Raw genomic sequence first — 15897 nt, forward strand, 5'->3', positions numbered from 1 at the left:
TTGTTAAAACAAATAAATAAATAAAAAATATTTTCATCTATACTATTTGGGGGAGTAACTGTATATAGATTTAAGAAAAACATAAAATTAGAAGAAGAAAAAAACTAGGGGAAAGATTAGAGAAGAGCAGGAAAGAGAAATAAAAGGGAAGAGAAGAAAAACCCAAAAATGGTTCCACAAATTAAAATATATCCTCAATAAAATAATAGATAATCTACCATCATAATAAACAAATAAACAACGAAGAAAATAAAAATATTCTTTTTTATACTTAAAAAGATCACTTTTAATTGTACTTCTTGGAATACCTTCATAATCTGGTTTATACAATTCTCGAATATAATGAATAAAACCAGGATGTGAAGGAAATGAAAAAGGCAAACAACAACCATTTTAGTTAATTCTCTACGATCTTTTTCTTTACTATATGTGCGGTGTGTGCTCCGGCCAGCCGGGTTAGTCATATTTAATACACTTTGAACCATATTAGAACCTCCAACTCCCATAGAATTTTCAGGTATGTGTATTTCATTTCTATTAGCCCTTTCTATATCATCTAGACGAGCAAATTCTTTATTGCACTTTCTCAAATGCTTTCTTAATCGTCCCGTTCCCCCTTGTGTACCCGTAGTTACATATTTCATGGTCAATTTACATTTCGTGCAAGTAACAGTACTTTTTTCCTCATTTTGTACCAAAAATTTTCATACTAGAGATCTTTTAACACGTACAACGACCTTTGAAAAAGTAAAGGGGGGACTTCATCTTGTTCCAGTAATTCGGTAGCCGGACTAGTAGGGGTAGGGGTCTTATCATCTTCGTCATTTATTTCTACTTTCTCATCTAATTCTTCCTCAAAATTAGTAAAACATCTATTTAAAGTCTTATGATCTACTTCATTTTCGGAATTAAATTCAATAGGTACTCGTGACATAAAAGAAGTTTCATCAACATGAGTATAATCGTTAGTATTATTTCTAAATCTAGGTGGCAAATGTTTAGAACAAGAACTATTTTCTCCTCCCATATTATTTTTTCTTTCCGACATTGGTCTTTTACCCCTATTTCTTTTCGAATTCATGTTCAAGTTTAAAATAATTAAATATTATGAAAAACAAGCAAGATAATATAATAAAAAAATAAAATAACTTAATTAATAAACTAATAAAAAATTAAAATTGGAACGAATGTACCGAACGTCTACATAAAAGTAGATGTATAACCAAAGCCGGAATTGAGAGCTTCCGATTTACTTCAAATAAATCTCCAAAATCCAAACTCCAAGTCAATATCACAAAATAATAATTATTAATTTATGAGAGATTGAAAATTGAGAGATTTTGTAAGATGTTAATGAAATAGTTTGTGAATTTGTGATTTAAATGAAAGAATATGGGTATATTTGTAGTGTTAAGAGGTTAGAGAGGGATGGGGGGCAAAGTTGAGCCATTTTGGGCCCCAGCCTAATGGCTATGGGAAAGTGACCGTTAAACCGGATCAACCGGACCGGAACCGGTTCTTACCGAATCGGATCAACCGGATAAAAAACCGAGTTTCATTTCGGTACCTGTTTCGGTACCCTATAAGACCGGTTCCTTACCAGTTCAATCGGTATCGGACTTACCGGTACGGGAACCAGATCGGACCAGCCAAAAACTTGTCCAATTGCCAGCCTTAGTTATACCTCATACATAGTAAAAAAAAATCGAAGATGATTATACTATTGGTGCTATCAGCCTATCATGACTATTATTAATAATTGGGAAAATGCTATGAAAAATACTTTAATTTTGGCTAAAATTGCTGTTACGATATCAAATTTTGGACAGAACTTATTACCCCCGAACTATTTAATATTGTATTTTAAATATATATATATACTTGCCCAAAGTTAGTCATTAAAGAAGAAATCAAACCTTTCTCTTTCCCAAAACGTTCTCTTTCCCTTAGGCCAAAGAAGAAATCAAAGACAAACATATTTCTTGTTAGATATTGATAGTTATTGATGGCGTGTTACCTTTTTAAGCATCACACTTCCTCATTCAACTTTGGATCATCTTTATTAAAACAAATGCTATTCAAATCCAATTTTACATCTTCCATGGATAACCCTAAAAAAATAATAATTAGAAATCAGAGAAAAGAAATTAGAACCCCTAATTAACAATAGAACAAACAAAAACAACAAAAATAATAATCCAAAATTAAAGAAACTAATTCGTTTAATCTAAAGTTTACCTATTAATCCCTTCAATGGTAATCTTTTCAGATTGGTATTTGAGTGAAAGAGATAGTGGGTAAAAAGAAGGGAAAATTAGTAAACTAGTTAAAAAAATAACTTAATTAGTAAAAATATCCATACTTTATAAATATTAGTAATAATGTCAAAAATGTCATTATTTTAAAAAACTTTATTATCCTAATTTTCTTCCTACTTTATATCCCATTGACAATTACACGTTTTCAATTAATTATCTATCCTATTTTAAAAAAAATTATGTTTCTCTTATTTATCTTTTCAGATTCATAATTCTCTCTCTTATTTAAAAAAAAATATTTCTCTCTCTCATATTTATCTTTTCAGATTCTTAATTCTCTCACTTATTTAAAAAAAAAAAAAAATTCACTCTCATCTTTATTTTTTCAAATTATCCTCCAACATTCAAGTTGTCCATATACCTCTTCCGTAAATTTTGGTTGTTTTTTTCAGAAATTAAATCAACAACAATCCCTTTGATTAAGGTATTAATCTTTTATCCTATTTTTAGATTTCTTTTCTGATTTTGTTTTTGTTTAAATCTTTAAAAATTGTTGTTTGTTGTTGAAATTTCGGTTAGGATTCATTCTCCAATGGCTGAATCCAAGAGGCTTACTAGAGGTATCCATCTTAATCAACAAATTGCTAGCGATTTTCCATCCTTTAATCTATTTATTACTCAAGAAATAGCGGATAATGTAGGATCCGCTGCTAAAATAAGGGAAGAGAGATGATCAGAACATTTAGTGGACCCAATCGGTGTGCAAAACCTTCCTCAAATTCAGAACGGAAATGTAGAATCTTCGTCTGCTCGTGGTGATCTTGAAAAAGACGACGAAGATCGAATAGTTGTCGAAGAGGTATTTAATTATTTTTGCATGTTCATTTTTTTGCATGTTGAGTGAAGTTGTTAAAGAACAATTTTTTTCAATAATTTTATTTTAGAATGCAGTTTTATCTTCTTCTTTCTTTGTATTCAAAATACATTTAGTATGTGTATTGATATTGATTAGATTTGTAAATGTTTATGGTCAATGTGCACGTCTGTAAGTATGTATTTTGTATTCCCAATTTTATTTTGTTTATGTATTTTGAGGATATTCTTGTTAGCTTTGTTAATAGCAAAAGCTAAAAGCAAAGCAGCATGAAGAATATCACATTGTTTTTTACTGCCATTATATAAACAGGTGGCATGAATTAAATTTCTACAGAGGTTTTATAAAGTAAATCCTTAAGAATACTATTAAACAATTAATTTGTATCCAATCAAGTAAGATACATATTAACTTGTTAATTTGTATTCCTTTTAAACAATTAGTGATGCTAGTTCATTTTGTATTCATTCCTTATTATTTGATTGTTTTGTATTCATTAGTTTTAGATGTGTTGTGTGCTCTATAAGTTACTTTCTCAATAGAGTATTTAAATACAAATGATTGTGATTTCAAATACAAAGATAGGTTGCCGACCTCTCAAATACGGATACAATTTGTGTTGCCACGATATGTTAGTTTACTTTTTGTATTTATTTTAGATATAATGAACTTGAACAGTTTTGTATTTCGTCTTGATCAATATAGTTGTATCCTCTGTTACTTTCAAAAAACCAAGTCAATTACACAAGGTCAATTTGAAGTAATATATTTAAACGAATACATAATAAATGACGATACAAACTGACATCTGAATACATAATTGTATTCATTTTACATATAATGAACTCGAACAATTTTGTATTTCGTATTGATCAATATAGTTGTATCCTCTGTTACTTTCAAAAAACCAAGTCAATTACACAAGGTCAATTTGAAGTAATATATTTAAACGAATACATAATAAATGACGATACAAACTGACATCTGAATACATAATTGTATTCATTTTACATATAATGAACTCGAACAATTTTGTATTTCGTATTGATCAATATAGTTGTATCCTCTGTTACTTTCAAAAAATCAAGTCAATTACACAAGGTCAATTTGAAGTAATATATTTAAACGAATACATAATAAATGACGATACAAACTGACATCTGAATACATAATTGTATTCATTTTACAATTAATGAACTCGAACAGTTTTGTATTTCGTATTTATCAATATTCAATTTGTGTTGCCACAATATGTTAGTTTAATTTTTGTATTCATTTTACATATAATGAACTCGAACAGTTTTGTATTTCGTATTGATCAATATACAATTTGTGTTGCCACAATATGTTAGTTTAATTTTTGTATTTATTTTAGATATAATGAACTTGAACAATTTTGTATTTCGTCTTGATAGATATAGTTGTAACCTCTGTTACTTTCAATAAAGCAAGTCAATTACACAAGGTCAATTTGAAGTAATATATTTAAACGAATACATAATAAATGACAATACAAACTGACATCTGAATACATAATTGTATTCATTTTACATATAATGAACTTGAACAATTTTGTATTTTGTATTGATCAATATAGTTGTATCCACTGTTACTTCCAAAAAAGCAAGTCAATTACACAAGGTCAATTTGAAGTAATATATTTAAACGAATGCACAATAAATGACAATACAAATTGACATCTGGATACAATTCGAAATATAATATTTATTAAAGACGATAAAAACATCAGACAAACAAAACCATCCAACACTCTTAAGGAAAAAATACAAAAATATATAACTATTCAGTGCGTGGTCCATTCCTGCTTGACCGCCTATTATGCCCCTTACAACCACAAGTACTACAAGAATTCTTGTACTTCTTCCCATATAGCTCACTGTAAGATTTATCACGAAGCTTTTTTGGTGGTCTACCCGGTAGTTTTTTGAATTTTGGTGGCCTCACTACTTCATTCTCTATATATCCAGGTACATTCCAATCGATTCGATTAGGTAATGGAATAATTGGATTGTTGTATGTAACAAGTAATGTATTTGGTTTATAAAGGTCAGAACAATACGGTTCAGGATCAAGAAATTTCTTCTTTAAAACAGCCCAAGCATGCGAACATGGTATTTCATCCATTTGAAATCTCCTACATGTATAAGTTTTCCTTTCCAGGCAAACAATAAATGTTGATCCTTCATGATGAACACTGTGCACATAATTACTTGTTGCAACTACCTGTTAAACAAAATCAAATGAAATTGCATGATACAACTATTAGAAGGATATAGATTTATGAATGAAATACAAAATAAAATGAAAAAACACAACATACCGTCATATGTACTGATCGTTCTTCATTTTCAGCGAGCATTTCTTGAGCTTTACCACAAAGTGTTGTGAATGTATTTGAAGCAGATGTATGATTTGTGAAATTCCATCGATCAAACATCTGCCTAACTTCCTCAAGAAAATCATATATCGGCAATTCCCTTGCTACAACCAGACATGCATTTATGCATTCAGCTGTGTTCGATGTCATAACAGAGCCTCGATTAACTGTTGCATATACCCTCGCCCATTTTTCATAACCAACCAACTCCAAATAATTTTTTACTCTAATATCAACCTGTTCAACCTTTTTCATCAAATCATCAAAATCAGAATGTCTGTATGCCTTTGCCATGGCATAATACACTTCAGAGAAACTGTCGTGTGACTTTTTGTATAGTGTCTTCACATTTTTCCACAGATGCCATGTGCAAGCATAATGTGGTACTCCATTATATACCCTCGAAACTGACTTTATAATACTCTCGTTCCTATCGGATACAACACACATATTGTCCTTTAAACCATGAGCTTCTCTAAACTGTTCAAAGAACCAGGTCCAGGATGCATCATTTTTCGAATCAACAAGACCGTATGCTAGTGGCAATATATTACCTAAAAATAAATTATAATTTAATAGAGAAGATACAAAAAATTGTATTTTTTTAATAGAAGAATACAATACTCATTCAAGAAGAAAAATACAATTGTAAACTAGTTACCTGCTCCTTCTAGAGTGCTCGCTGACACAAATGTTCCATTATAAGTCCCCCTTAGATGGCTACCATCAACTACAACAATCGGCCTACAACTCTCAAAACCTTTTATGAACTGAAAGAGAGAGATAAAGAGATATAAAAATTAATTTTCATTTGTCTTCTTCATCTTTATATGCGATCCAGGATAGGTTTTATCCAATATATATAAGTAACTGGAATTTACTATATGAATCAGACGGTGCCCCCCTTAATGCATTTATAGCCTTTTCTTTAGCCTTCCATGCCACAGAGTAGGATACATCTACTCCGAGGTCCATTTTAATATCAACTTGTATATCCTTTGGTGTTAACTTTCTTTTGTGACCCACCAGTTTGGGCTTTATTATCCCTCCAACAAGACTGCTTGTTGCTTGTCGCTGACTATACACCTTATCTTTCAATGGACATGTATGCTCATCCACAAACATTCTAATTCTAAACATTCCCAATTTATTGATATTGGATGACTTCATTATCCACCCATAATTATCAGAGACACAAACAAGTGTATAACTGCTCAAAACATTAACAAAAAAATAAACAGATTACATTACAACATGCTATTAGATGGAATAATTATTAAAGTATACTATCATAAAATTATATTAATATAAGTACCTTATTTCACTTGATCTGTCTGTCTGCCACTGAAATCTATGGTCAATGGCATATTTCCTCATCACGGCCTTTAAAGTACCTTTGTCCTTGTATACTTGATCTTCCATTACTTCCGTTTGATTGATATTTGAGATAATTTCATTATTTATCGCATTGCTCACTAATGGTGCACTAAGAACTAATGCTTGTGTATCAATAGTATCTCCTTCATCTATACCAGACATGTCAACACCCTCTTCATATAGATTTCTATCAGTCAATTCACAATCCTTCACAAACACAGTTACACATATGGGATACTTTGCCAATTCCTTATTTTCTTTCTTCAATGACACATATACTCTCACGCCCATCTCGTTGCGTATCTCCAAAGGTGCATTGCTACCTTCTATTTTATATTTAAGCTTCAAACAGTTATATCTCAAATCAACACCAATCTGCTTAGCAACTTCATCAACTAAATCTTTAAATGTTGCATATTCTTTCATTATAATTGCCTCTATTGTGTAATCAACGTAGCAATTTTCTTCGTTCCATCTCCCAGAATGCATAATTATAAAACTAATACTCCCCATATTTTCTTTGTATTCAAACTAAAATAAAATAAAATACCCAAGTCATTAACAAATACATAATTATAGATGTTAACTGTTTTTTGTATCCAAGTTAAAAATGTATGTATTTACAATAGTCCTTGCATCAAGTAAAAAACAAATATTGAAACATTTAAAACAAATTTGAACAAAACTGTATTATGCATATTTCAATGAAGTCTGCCAACATATATGTATACAAAACAAATATTGAAACATTAAAAACAAACGGCTGATAAAAAAATCTTCAAAATCCATTAACATTTTTCGTAATCGATAACCACAAAAAATTAAATAAATCCAGCAAAACTAATTTTTGGAGCGTTGTTCATAGTACAAAACTAATTAAAAACAAATTTGAACAAAACTGTATTATGCATATTTCAATGAAGTCTGCCAACATATATGTATACAAAACAAATATTGAACCATTAAAAACAAACGGCCGATCAAAAAATATTCAAACAATCCATTAACATTTTTCGTAATCAAATCCCCAAAACTAATTTTTCTTACGTTGTCATAGTACATACAATTTACAATGAAAACAGATAAAGTTTACAATTACTTACGAACTTTCATATCAAAATTTTATAATCACTTAGAAAAAGATTAAGGATGAAGCAATTAACTATTACCTGGTCCAATTTGTATTCAACCAATTTGATCGAACTCCCAGTAAAACTTTTTTTATCCACAGTTGTTTGTCAATGATTTTGTTGTACTGTTTCGTTAAAATAATTCTCAACAATCAGAAAAACAAAAAAAAAGATTTCAATCAAAATACATTGAAAATCGATAATGATAGAACTCATCAACTATGGAGAAGACCGATTAGTATTTACTTTTGAAATTTTGTAACTGCTGAGACTTTTAAGCAATTGTTCCTTTTTAAAAAATTTCTCTCCCCTAAATTTCTCCTTTTTATTATTTAACATTTGTATTCTTTCAATTAAAACAAATAATAAAAACTTAAATAAGATACATAATAAATTAAAATTTTGACATTTTTACTAAATATTGAAAGTGTTGACATTGGATCCTATTAAATGTCAAAATATTGACATTTTGAAAAATTTCCCTAAAAAGAAATGGGTATAGATTAATGATTGTATTGATACGTGACAGTTATTGATTGACTCATAAATTTTTATTTCGTGCACAACACACATGTGCCTCGTGTATTCACGCACTTGACCTGTGCAAGTAAATATATATATTTAAAATACAATATTAAATAGTTCAGGGGGTAATAGGTCCTGCCCAAAGTTCGGTATCGCAACAACAATTTCGACCAAAGTTGAAGTATTTTTCAAACCATTTTCCCTTAATAATTAGACCAAAATATTTGTTAATTTATAAATCAAAATAGAATTTTTTTTTTACAAAATTCAAATTTTTTTTTAAAAGAAGTAAAAGAAAAAAAGGTTCCCTAACATACTAACCCCTCCACTCAGTGTTCATGTTTTTTTTCCAATCAATGCTAGTTACACCTTCTTTATATAATAAAATAACTTGCTCTCCAATCCAACACTTTACCCACTCACTCTCTCGTTCATTTTACCTTCAGGTTCTTAACACCTAACTTCGATTCTAACACCTCACTTGAAATTCGATCCCATCCGGAGACTCGACCCCGATCTTGACTTCAGACCTGACATGGGACCCGACCTAGACACCCAATTCGAGACCCAATTCTGATACCCAATCACGAGACCAAACCTTGACACCGGACTTGAGACTCGTCCTTGATCCCGACCTTAACCCCGACCTTGACCCCGACACCCGATTCGAGCCCTAACCCTGACCCTAGACCCAAGCCAGACTCGACCCAAAATTTGACCTCTAATTCTAACTTGAGATTGACCCCGACTCAGTCCAAAACTCAGGAGTTGAGTTTCAAATTGAGGTCAAGAGTTGAGTCTCGAATTGAGAATCAAGAGTCAGATTTAGGATTAATATTGGGAATTAATATCCGAGACTCAAGTTAGGATAGAAATTTGAGGTGTGAGGTTCAATTAGTTGGTAATCATGGGTTATTCATGTATAATTAGTTGCTTACTTGCTTTGGCGTTGCTTTCACAAATGTCGGGTTTAAAAACATTTTCATGGTTTAGTGAACATATTTAAATATATATTTCTCGATCCTTAATATATGATATTAATTGATCAATTCTTCATCTCTATAATGTCTGATTTAAGTATCACACTAAGTGTAATTCAAACACATGCAACTGTGTGAACCACTTAAGTTTCACTTTTTTTTAGAGCAATATTATACATGGTAAATCCATTTTATGTGATTATGTTTTCTACATGTAAAGATTCAAGTTATTTCTTGTTTTTAATAAAAAAAGTTTTATTTTTTATGGTCTTAAACTATTTTTTAATCTTGTGGTCTTAAACATATCATGTGGAAGTTAAATTTAAAATTTGAGCAACACAACAATAAAATAATAAAACAGGAAGATGAGCAAAAAATTGTACTAGTAGAGTTTACTCTAACTCCATTCAATTTTGGATTCCGACAATTTGGTATATTCATTCATTTTCTTGCTTTTATTTAGTATATTAATTCTAGAATATTTAATCGTATTATTTTTGTGTTTATAATTTGTATTATTTTAATTTGCATAATGGAAACAATAAAAAAATGTAGGTAGAAATGTTAAAAATTTGTGCCCGGAGGTAGTAAGAAAAAATTATTTTCAGTAGAGGTTGTACAAGTAAAGTTTTTGCTCGTATGCCTAACGCACAACCTAGTGAAATTGGAGAAATAAGTGTAGGTGCACACGATATGAATGAACATGAGTTACAAGAAAATTACGGTATAGAAGAACAATCCAAAGGTTAGACTTAACGAATTTTAAAAAAAAATGTGAGGAAAATAATCTTAGAGCAAGATAATGCCTGAAGAAATAGAGACTAGGTGGAATTCTACATATGATTTTTAAAAACTTGCTACATTTATAGATGTATAACTATAACTTTTAACCAATATGCATATAAATTTCCTGAAGTCATGTTGCAAGAATCTAATTGGGTTAAAATTAATGATGTTGTTTTTTTAAAAAAAGTTTATGTCGATACTGTTGTATTTTTTGGTGCTTATTATCCTATTGTTTGTAGTATTTTAGCTTATGTAGTCGATCTTGCTATATTGCTTAGTGAATATAAACTTAAAGAAGATTATACAACGGCTATTACTGAAATGATTGAAAAAATTAATTTTTTTTCTATTCCTCCTATTTATTTGGTTGGTGGTATGTTAAATCCGTGTATGAAATTTGCTACTATGTCTGAATTTGTTCGTATTATATATAGTGCTTTAAATATTCAAATTGATGAGGAACCTAGTATGTTTAAGACTATGAGTGATACAAATGATCATATTCAATCCTTATATAATCGTTATGTCACTTTACTTTATAATGATATGTCATACTGTTCCTCTATCTCATCCTGCAAATGAGTCATCATCTTCTAAAAGACAAGCACATGGTATGCGTGCCCATTGTGTTACTAATTTATTTGTTTGGATCAGAATACCTCCTACATCTCAAAGTAGCGTAAATCGAGACAAAGCTTACTTATTATTTGAAACAGGCCCCAGAGAACTATCAAAATAATATTAGCACACTGAATTGGTGGAAGAACAATCAAAAACAATATCCAATACTTTCCACCTTGGCGAGGGATGTGCAATGTGTTCCAATGTCAACTATTGCATCAGAGAGCGCATTTAGTCAAGGAAGGCAACATATCAGAGATAATCGTCATTCATTTGGAAGCAATGCCATGAATGTTTTAGTTTGCCTCAGAGATGGGATTATATTAGAGCGAGGAAACAAAAAAACATAAAATACGGGAGAAGAAGAACTTGAATAAATAATGTCAATTGGGGATCCTTCAGCACAATCAAGTCCAAATTAGAGATTAGTTAATTTTGAAAATTATGAGTCAATTCCTGTTAATGTTAATACAGATGAATTGGAAAAAATGATTCGAAATAGGTAGAATTTACATTTTACAATTTATTAGACAGAAATAGTTGTAATTTTGTAATTTGTATGTTTTGAATTTTATCAATATATTAATAAAATCAAAATCTCATGGAGTTTTTGCATTTCTTAATTATTATTTTTTTCATATAATTACTATGTCTTCAATTAAATAATTTTAATTACTTAATATTGAAATTAAATTTGTTGTCACTATAATAAGTCAATACTTGAAAAAATAATATTAACAATTATTTACTTAAACAAATACTTGAAGATATTATATATTAAGTAGTATATTTAGTATATATTAGAAGTAATATATATATATATATATATATATATAAACGTATTCTAATATAATAGATAGTACATTGTGTGTATATTAGAAGTATATATAATATATTGTAAGTATTCTAATAAGTATGTATATATAATAGGCAAAAGAGTCTGATAGACCCTTGTATTTGTATGAGTTTGTATTGAATCCTTCTACTTAACACTTTGTCATTTGAACCCTTAAAACGCATATAAAATTAAGCTCCTTTGACAATTGACCGAACTTACGTGACATTTTTCTTGCGGACTCACTTAGGGGCCGTTTGGTAGGCCGCATTAAAACAAATAGTCCATGTATCATGTATGATATTATTTAGTACTACATTTGATAGGGATTTGGGCTTATGTATAACTAATCCATGAGTTAGTTATACCTCCTACATGGTATTATACAATGTATTACTAATGCCTTTCATTTGGAGGGATTAGTAATACATAGGATATAATACCATGGGATAAGTCTATGTAATGACAAAAATATCCCTCAAATAATTTTAATTATTTTGTTTATTTTCTTGATTTATGGTTTATATTTGTACTAGTAAATTTATTTAAATAGATTAGCTTACAAATTATTTAGAGAAAGTTGTTTGTCACTAAATAAATCCAATACAAATTGATACAATTAATATTTTAAATGTGAGTTGCTTAACATTAACTAATTAAAAGGGCAAATATATCACCATATGACATTTGTGATCTTAATTGAATGTATATGAATATTTGTGTGGTTTTCTAATTATTTGTTTTTTTGAACAATTTATAAAATTGCATACATATTAAAACTACAACTTGCAATTTTTATGTGTAAATGTAGATGATTTATTCAATTTTACTATTGTTTACCGTCTTTTCAATTTTTAAAAGTTGATAGTTTATCTTTTTTTTTAATTGAAAATTGACATTTTGTAAGTAATCAATACTAAGATGACAATTATTTATCCTCAAATAATTTATGTGAAAAAAAAAGGCAAACGCGACAACAAAACTGTTCTTCTCATAGCTAGTTAGAAGGCCATAAAAAATAATATTGTCCGGCAATTATTTACATTAACTCAATTACATAATAATTCAAGAGTATAATTGGAAAGAAGTTTTTTTATAAAGTTTCAATCCAAGCATAAGATGAGTTGGGAAATAATAAACCAAAAACTTGATAAAAATAAACCTCACATTACTAATCTCTGCACTATTAATCCTTACATTACTAATCCCATCATTAGTAATCCTTGCATTATTCATCTTTGTACCAAACGACCCCTTAGAGTGCGTGGTATCACACTCATAAAGCGAGTGAAGCAAAGAATTTTCTTTTTAAAAAAATAATAGAAAAAAAAATGAAAAAACAAAAGTTGCCTTCCGTTGAAAAGAAAGATGCATTTCTTTTTTCTTATAGTGATATATTGAAGCGGAGAACAATTCAATTTGGTTGATCCATAATATGTTACACTCTTAGTCTTAATTTATATCACATTGTTCGAATTTCGAGAGAAAAAAATCAAATTTGATCATGATTTATTCCCTTGCCCTTTAAATATTTTAAATTATTAATTCTTGTGACTCTTATTTACTTTTTATGTGATTTCTAAATGTATAAATCATATTTTTAAAATCTTAAAGGTTGTGTGTCCGAATGTCGAGTTAAAGTAAAGGAATTTGAGACGGATGAAATAACTCTTTTTGATATTTACTACTTTCTCTGATCCATTTTTCTTGTCTTGTTTGCCTTATACACTTATTTAAGAAAATATTTGTTGAAAGGACAATATGATCTTAATTACTCATAATTATTCTTTAATCTCAATTAATAGTTTTACACTTCTTCTTACCATAATTTGATATAGATTTCATAATTTTGAGGAGATAATATAAGTGTGTTAACTTTAAAATTACATTCAAATAATTTCCATTGTGATTCACATATAACAAATACAAAAATCATATTTGTATGTTATACCTATAGTTTGCATAATTGCGCTCCATAGCAAATTTTATGTTTGCTCTGGAGCTTTTGATTTGTATAATTCGCTACAAACATCCAATTTTATACAAATTGTTCAGTTTTGTATAAATTCATTTATACATAGTAATTTGTATAATAAGATCTGTATTTGTATAATTATAAGTGTATAGGATGAAAATTTATGTATTTGTATTTGTATATACATTTTTCTCTTGCTTTATACAAACACATTTTATACCGAAATGTATAAAATGGCTAATTGTATTCCGAAAATGGCTAATTGTATACCGAATCAGATGGATAAAAAAAGGGATATTTGCTGCGAATTACAATTAAAATAAACTATGGGTATAACATTTAATTTGAATTAATAGTTTGTTATTTCATACAATTTTCCCTTCTACAAATGGCTAAATAATTGTATATTCCTTTGAACAAAATAAAGTACAAATATGTTATAATTTCAGTTTAGTTTCGTTCTAAATAAAATACGAAAGGGGTAACATTTCCTTTTTTTTTTACCTATTCCATGTTGTAACAAAAGTAAGTAAAAACAGTTTGGTAATACGAAGATGACTATTCTATCGGTGCTATTATTATTACTATTAATAATTAGACCAAAATATTTGTTAATTTACAAATCAAAATAGAATAACAATAATAATATTTATATTTTTACACAATTCATATTTTAAAATGAAAAAAAAAAAGTAGATTCCCCCCTTAACAAACTTACAAACATCTACAATCACTCTCTGTTCACGTTTTTTTATCAATCCAATATCCAAATAACTCTCCTCCTTTATATATTAAAATAACTTTCTCAATCTCGCTCATTCTACCTCAGGTTCTTAATTTCTTCTACATTATTTCATCATTTACTTGTTTTTTCTAGGGTTTTGTATGCATATACTTCACATAATACTTAGGGTGTGTTTGGTATGAAGGAAAACATTTTTCGGAAATGTTTTCCAATTTTCTCATGTTTGGTTGGGTTAAATGTTTTCCAAATCAACTCATTTTCCTCAAATTTAAAGGAAAATGACTTCCCATCAAAACTTAAGGAAAACATTTTCCAAAACTCTCTTCCAACTTCAAACTACAATTGCTTTTTTGTTGAAAAAATCAATTCATTTTTTCACCCTACCCTTGCCCCCCCCCCCACCCACCTCCTACCCAGCCCCCCACCCCCACCCCCAAAAAAAAAAAATTAAATTTGTTTTTAAAAATATTTTCAATTTCAAAATTTCACTTTTTCACCCCTACCCTCAACCCACCCCCTCCCACCCCCCACCCCACCCCCAAAAAAATTTAAGTTTATTTTAAAAAAATATTTTCAATTTCAAAAATTATTTTCTACCCTAGTAAAAATAAAAGATATTTCTCAAAAAAAAAATCATTCATAAATCAAACACTAAAAATCTTTTCTGGAAAATATTTTCTACTCACCAACCAAACATGAGAAAATAAGTCAAAAATCAACTTGTTTTCCAGGAAAACATTTTTTAGGAAAACATTTTCCTTCATACCAAACACACCCTTAATCAGTGACATAGTCAAAAATTTCAGGAAGGATGTCTAAGTTATAAGTTATTATTGTTTTAAAAAATGGATGTGCCAATTTTTTTTCTTAAGTCAAACTATGTTTTATTAGTGATTGATTTTTTTCGTTGAATGAATACTCCAAAATTTTTTAAATCTAAATGTGTAACTGATCGATCATGTTTAATTAAATATTAGTTTGGTTTATGTACGTTGTACGTATATTTCTTTAGTTCGTATCAAAATCTTCTACACAATTTCAACTGATATGTTAGATGATAAAAATAGATATTAAAGTCTATCGAAAAATACAAGTTTCTAAAGATAATGAATCTTATATTTTAATCTCCTTACACTTGCATTCAAAATGGATTTAATATTTGCAGAGTTAAAATATAAATTAAGTTAGTTTTGATACTATTATAATAGTTACTTTATATTAAACATGCATACAGGTTACTCTATGATGTAAAAGAATATAATATTTCTTTAAAATGTGTTTTTATACTAGATTTGAGATATATTTATTTACCTATAATAATTTACACGTAAATGCTTTCTTGTCCACTTGAAAAAGATAATGCAAAAGAAAAAAACTCTTAATTGTGTTTAAA

At 28.9% G+C, this 15897-nt stretch overlaps 1 pseudogene; it reads right to left on the reverse strand.

The window, feature by feature from the left end:
* Nucleotides 1–4932: 4932 nt before the first annotated feature.
* Nucleotides 4933–6700, reverse strand: LOC125856130 (uncharacterized; annotated as a pseudogene).
* Nucleotides 6701–15897: the final 9197 nt, after the last annotated feature.

Source organism: Solanum stenotomum, chromosome 2 (assembly GCF_019186545.1).
Source record: "Solanum stenotomum isolate F172 chromosome 2, ASM1918654v1, whole genome shotgun sequence".
NCBI lineage: Eukaryota > Viridiplantae > Streptophyta > Magnoliopsida > Solanales > Solanaceae > Solanum > Solanum stenotomum.